The 6,953-nt window shown below is 40.5% G+C and overlaps 1 non-coding gene across 1 annotated transcript; it reads left to right on the forward strand.

Annotated features, from left to right (window-relative positions):
- Nucleotides 1–5,872: 5,872 nt before the first annotated feature.
- On the forward strand, nt 5,873–5,976 carry LOC112724425 (small nucleolar RNA R71). The gene has a single exon (XR_003163588.1). It is a non-coding gene; the product is annotated as a small nucleolar RNA R71 (small nucleolar RNA).
- Nucleotides 5,977–6,953: the final 977 nt, after the last annotated feature.

Raw genomic sequence — 6,953 nt, forward strand, 5'->3', positions numbered from 1 at the left:
GTTAGTTAACCCAAGTTACCAAGTGTTGAAACACTCCTCAGAACCTATTCATCCAAGCATATCCTTAATACATAAACACCACAGGCATTTGTCTCAGAAGTTCAAACCATTGGTGCCTAGCTTATTTTCTCAAATTTTTTGCTTTTTGGTTGCCTTTTTCAGTGGCTTTTTCTTCTTCTTTTTCTTTCTTTTTCATGGCCAAAGACATTTATTCATCAAGATCCATAGACAGTTTTCAATTTCTTCACAAAAAATGATAATTCTACACTCTATTTCCAGTGATCTGACTAAACAATCAAGCATGCATACCACCACTTAATTCTACTTGATTTGTCACTAATTGAGCCAAGTTACTTTTGTTCAAACTTTTCTTTTATTTTAGGAAACAGAACAAGCATGGCAAGCATTTGTTTAAGAAGGTGAAGTTATATCCAAACATCTAGGCATTCACTTTATTCAAAGCAATAAACAGACAAACATACTAGTAACTTCACATTCCAGAAAGATTCAACAATTACAGTTTAAACCAGAACAAGCATGCTTTTGTTTGCCCTTTTTAAAGAATTGTCAAGGAACAACACCACCTTGTGAAATTTCTTGTTTTCTCTTTGTTGCCAGGAAACAATTTGATTTCTCCTTCTTCTCCTAGTTGTTGCTTCATGTTCTTTCTAAGATCCTTGTTTCCTTTCCTGCAAAGAGTGATGAAGTTGCTTGTTTCTCAAGCACTTGAGTGGTTAGCTCAACTATGTATGGGCAAGTGTCTGAGTCTTAAGTTGGTGTGTGAACACCAAACTTAGTCTCCTACTTACTTCTCTGTTCTTTGAGTCTTTGAATTCTCCTTGGAATGAAGTTGCTGCTAAGGATTTTAAGCATTCCTGTGATTGCTTAGAATGGTTGTTCCTTTCATATAATTCAAAGGTTGTTGTGTTCAGTTGATATGTGTGGTGGAACACCAAACTTAGAGTCACACATTCCCCTTTGAATTATTGATCCACGAATTCATTGTTTGGTGTGAAACACCAAACTTAATTCTTTGCAATGCACAGAAACTACTTCACCTTTTTATTGAAACAAATAAAAGAAACAGCAAAAGGGTATTACCTCAGGTTGGGTTGCCTCCCAACAAGCGCTTCTTTAACGTCATTAGCTTGACGGTCAGCTTCCTCAGTTGAGGTGATATTTAACTTTGTCCTTTTCCTCCACATCTCCCAAGTAATGTTTGAGTCTTTGACCATTCACAGTGAAGGTTCGTTGTGACTTTTCTTCCATGATTTCTACTTGTCCATATTGGGAGACCTTGGTGACAAGGAATGGTCCAGACCACCTTGATTTTAGCTTCCTTGGAAATAGCTTCAGCCTAGAATTGTAGAGCAATACTTTTTGTCCTTCTTCAAATTTCCTTGGGGCTATGTTGCTGTCATGCTTATTCTTTGCTCTTTCTTTGTAAATTTTGGCATTCTCATAAGCTTCAGCTCTGAATTCTTCTAAGTCTTGAATTTGCAACATCCTTCTTTCTCCAGCAGCCTTGTTGTCCAAGTTCAAAATTTTCAAGGCCCAGAATGCCTTGTGCTCCAACTCCAGTGGCAAATGGCAAGCTTTTCCATATACTAGTTGGTAAGGAGACATTCCAATTGGTGTTTTGAAAGCTGTCCTATATGCCCAAAGAGCATCATCTAGCTTAATCGACCAGTCCTTCCTTGAAGTTCCCACAGTCTTTTCCAAGATTCTTTTGAGTTCTCTGTTAGATATTTCGGCTTGCCCACTTGTCTGTGGATGGTATGGTGTGGCTACCTTGTGTTTGACTCCATATTTTAGAAGCAATGCCTCTAATGGTTTGTTGCAGAAGTGGCTTCCTCCATCACTGATGATTGCTCTTGGAACCCCAAAACGGCAAAAAATGTGTTTTCTGAGGAAGTTCATGACTACCTTATTATCATTGGTTGGGGTTGCTATTGCTTCAACCCATTTGGAGACATAGTCTACTGCCACAAGAATGTAATTATTTGAGTATGAGGAGGGAAATGGTCCCATGAAATCTATCCCCCATACATCAAACAATTCAAGTTCCAGAATGAATTGTTGTGGCATTTCATTTTTTCTTGGCAGGTTCCCTGCTTTCTGGCATTCATGGCAGTGCTTCACTAGTTCCTTTGCATCTTTGAAGATAGTGGGCCAATAAAAACCACACTGCAACACCTTAGCTGCCGTTCTTTCTCCTGCAAAATGTCCTCCATAAGTGGAGCCATGGCAGTCCCATAAGACTTCCCTTCCTTCTTCCTCTGATATGCATCTTCTGAGTATGCCATCCGAACATTTTTTGAACAAGTATGGTTCGTCCCAGATGAAGTATTTGGCATCATTTACCAATTTCTTCCTTTGATGCTTGTTAAATTCCAACGGCAAACTCCCAGTGGCCTTGAAGTTTGCTATGTCTGCAAACCAGGGTGCTTTGTGAATTACCATGAGTTGTTCATCAGGAAAGCACTCATTTATATGTGTGCTTTGTGCGCTTCCTTCTTCACATGGTATCCTTGATAAATGGTCTGCCACCTTGTTCTCTACACCCTTCTTGTCTTTGATTTCAATGTCAAATTCCTGCAACAAAAGAACCCATCTAATAAGTCTTGGTTTGGACTCTTGTTTAGCAAGTAAGTATTTTAAAGCTGAATGGTCAGTGAAGACAATGACTTTAGATCCAATGAGATAGGATCTAAATTTGTCAAATGCAAAGACTATTGCCAAGAGTTCTTTTTCAGTGGTTGTGTAATTCCTTTGGTTATCATTCAAGACTTTACTGGCATAATAAATCACATGTACCAGATTGTCTTTCCTTTGTCCTAACACTGCCCCAATAGCAAGGTCTGATGCATCACACATCAGTTCAAATGGTAAGTTCCAATCAGGTGGGGCAATGATAGGTGCAGAGGAAAGTTTTTGCTTCAAAAGTTCATAGGCTAGCATGCAATTTTTATCAAATACAAAGGGTGTATCAGAGATAAGCAAGTTACTCAAAGGTTTGGCTATTTTAGAAAAGTCTCTAATAAACCTTCTGTAAAAACCAGCGTGTCCCAAAAAACTCCTAACTGCCTTGACATTACTTGGTGGAGGTAGTTTTTCAATGAGTTCCACCTTAGCTCTGTCCACCTCAATGCCTCTATTAGAGATTTTATGGCCAAGGACTATTCCTTCTGTGACCATGAAATGACACTTTTCCCAGTTTAATACTAGGTTGGTCTCTTGGCACCTCTTAAGCACCAAGGCAAGGTGGTGTAGGCAGCTAGGAAAAGAATCTCCAAACACAGAAAAATCATCCATGAAGACCTCAATAAATTTTTCAATCATGTCCGAAAAGATGGACAGCATGCATCTTTGGAAAGTGGCAGGTGCATTGCACAATCCAAAGGGCATGCGTCTATAAGCAAAAACTCCATATGGACAAACAAATGATGTTTTCTCTTGATCTCTAGGGTCAACTACTATCTGATTATAGCCTGAGTATCCATCCAGAAAGCAATAGTAAGCATGTCCTGCAAGCCTTTCAAGCATCTGATCCATGAATGGGAGTGGGAAATGATCTTTTCTGGTGGCTTCATTGAGCTTCCTGTAGTCTATGCACATCCTCCATCCAGTGACAGTTCTTGTGGGTATGAGTTCGTTCCTCTCATTTGGCACCACAGTTATGCCACCTTTCTTGGGAACTACATGGATGGGACTAACCCATGGGCTATCAGAAATGGGGTAGATTACCCCTGCTTGCCATAACTTCATGACCTCCTTTTGTACCACTTCTTTCATGACGGGGTTCAATCTTCTCTGAGCTTGGATGGAGGGTCTAGCATCCTCTTCTAACAAGATTTTATGCATGCATATGGATGAACTTATCCCCTTCAAATCAGCTAGGGTCCACCCAATGGCATCTTGATGAGTTTGTAGCACCTTGATCAATTCTTCTTCCTGTTCTTGACTCAAGGCAGAGCTAATGATAACAGGATGACTCTCATCACTACCCAAGTATGCATACTTGAGATTAGGGGGCAATGCTTTGAGCTCAGGTTTTGGTGCTTCCTTCTCTTCTTTCACTTTCTCTGGCATGGTTGTTTCAGCAGCCTTGATGTCACTAACTTCTATGTCCTTGGTGAACTCCTCCTCTGCCACTTCCTTTGTTGTTTCCTCAAAGGTTTCTTGTACTGCAATGTCCACTACATCCACCCTCATGCATTCCCTTAGTGATTCTGATGGATAGCTCATTGCCTTGAATACGTTAAACACCAACTTCTCATCATGTAGTCTAAGAGTGAGTTCACCCTTTTGTACATCTATGATGGCTCCAGCAGTAGCCAGGAAGGGTCTTCCCAGAATTATTGAAGCTTTGGCTTCTTCCTCCATATCTAACACCACAAAATCAGCAGGAAATATAAAATCTCCCACTTTCACCAACAAATCCTCAACTATCCCATGAGGGAATTTAAAAGTTCGATCTGCCAATTGGAGGGCCATTCTTGTTGGTTTGGCTTCTTCAATCTTCATTCTTCTCATCATTGTTAGAGACATCAAATTGATACTGGCCCCTAAGTCACACAAGGCCTTCTCCACCATGACTTCTCCTATAATGCAGGGGATTTGGAAACTGCCTGGATCCTTCAATTTTTGAGGCAATTTGTGCTGAATGATGGCACTGCATTCTTCAGTTAACAACACAGTTTCCTCATTTCTCCAGCTTCTCTTCTTGGTCATTAATTCCTTTAAGAATTTTGCATAGAGTGGCATTTGCTCTATTGCCTCAGCAAACGGAATGTTGATTTGAAGCTTCTTGAAAATCTCCAAGAACCTGGAGAATTGGCCATCCTTTTCACTTTTCATCAAACGTTGAGGATAAGGTGCTTTAGGTGTATAAGGCTTTAGGACCTCTTTTTCTTTTTCTTTTGTTGCAGACGGTGTAAAAGATTGTCCTTGTTCTTTGTCTTTCACATTTTCCTTTGCTTCATCCTCTGTGGTTTCCTTTGAGATCTCCTTTAGATTCTTTCCACTTCTGAGGGTTATGGCCTTACATTCTTCCCTTGCAATAGCCTTGGCAGCATGAGAAACGCTTGTCCCAGGGGTTTGCTTAGACAAATACATAATTTGATTTTCTAGCTTCTGGATGGCAGCTCCTTGGTTTTGCAGGTTAGAATTTACTTCTTCCTTAAAAGCTTTCAATTCGGTTATGTCTTGACTCATGGTTGCAAGCATTCCTTCTATCCTGTTTAATTGATCTTGAAATTGTTGGTTCGGATTAGGTTGGGTAGATTGATTATTTTGGCCATGATATGATGGTTGGGAGTAAGTGTTTTGTGTGGCTTGGTATGATCTTTGGTTGGAATTTTGGTATGTGGAATTGTTATGTTGGTTGTGGTTGTAAGGTTTGTGGTTTTGTGGTTGGGTTTGTTGGTTCCCCCACCCAAAGTTTGGGTGGTTTTTCCATCCTGGGTTGTAAGTGTTGGAATGTGGATCATATGATTGCCTTTGTTGGTTTCCCACATAGTTGGCCTCTTCCCAATCACTTCCTTCAATGCTTACTTCCTCTTGATCTTGTGTGTGTATTGCAGCCACTTGCTTTGTTTCTAATTGCCTGGTAAGCTCTGCTAGTTGCTTGGCAAACACCTTGTTTTGGGCTAAAATTGTATCAACATGGTTCAGCTCCATGACTCCCTTAGTGTTGTGTCTCTCTGAAGCATAGTAGTACTCATTCTCAGCCACTGTCTCAATCACTTCAATGGCTTCTTCCACAGTCTTTTTCCTGTTCAATGAACCTCCCGATGAATGGTCTACCGCCTTCCTTGATTCATAAGAAAGTCCATCATAGAAAATATGCAATTGCACCCAGTCATGGAACATGTCTGGTGGGCATTTCCTTGTCAAATCCTTGAACCTCTCCCATGCCTCGTAGAGAGTTTCACCATCTTGTTGTCTAAAAGTCTGAACCTCAGATCGAAGCCTATTGACCTTTTGTGGGGGGTAGAAACGTGCCAGAAACTTGCTTTCCACCTCATCCCATGTTGTTAGACTCCCCCTTGGGAATGATTCCAGCCACTTAGCTGCCTTGTCCCTAAGTGAAAATGGGAACAAAAGCAGTTTATAGGCATCTTTCTGGACTCCATTGGACTTCACAGTGTCGCAAATTCTCAGGAATTTTGTGAGATGTTGGTTTGGATCTTCATTAGCACTCCCACCAAATGAACAATGATTCTCCACAAGTGATATTAGCTGTGGTTTGAGCTCAAAATTGTTGGCCTGAATGGGTGGTTTCTGAATGCTGCTACCACAATTCCCAGAGGTTGGGTTTATGTATGAACTAAGAACCCTCCTCTCAGGAATAGCATTGTTTCCATCAGCTCTCTCATGGTTGTGTACTTCTCTATCCATGTTGAGATCTAAAGCTTCCTCAAAATTGTCCTCAGATTCTCCTTCAGATTCTTCTTCTCCCAGTACTCTCTTCCCTCTTGCTTCCCTTCTAAGTCTATGAAGGGTCCTCTCTGGTTCGGTATATGGAGGAGTTGATGTCTCTCCTCTCCTACCTGTCATACAAGAACACAGCACAGGCAACAAACAAGTGAAATACTCTTGGTTAATGGAAGAGTATGGTTAGAGCAATTGAGGAATTAATTCAAACAGTTAGTGAGTCAGTGAGTTAGTTGCTTGAATTTAAAGGCATAAAGAAAGAAAGCATGTAACAGAGTGCAGAAATTAAAATTCAACAAGTAACTTGAACTGAATTAACAAAGCAAGAAAAATGCTCAATCTAGTTAACTTCCAATTTGAGAATTGTCAATCGAAAACCAATCCCCGGCAACGGCGCCATAAACTTGATGTTGCATAAACTAGTTATGCTACGATTTAGGAAATTGCACGATCGGCAAAATTCCTTCCGGCAAGTGCACCGGTTATCGTCAAGTAAAAACTCACAATAGAGTGAG

This window comes from Arachis hypogaea, chromosome 11, assembly GCF_003086295.3.
Source record: "Arachis hypogaea cultivar Tifrunner chromosome 11, arahy.Tifrunner.gnm2.J5K5, whole genome shotgun sequence".
In the NCBI taxonomy this organism is placed as follows: Eukaryota; Viridiplantae; Streptophyta; class Magnoliopsida; order Fabales; family Fabaceae; genus Arachis; species Arachis hypogaea.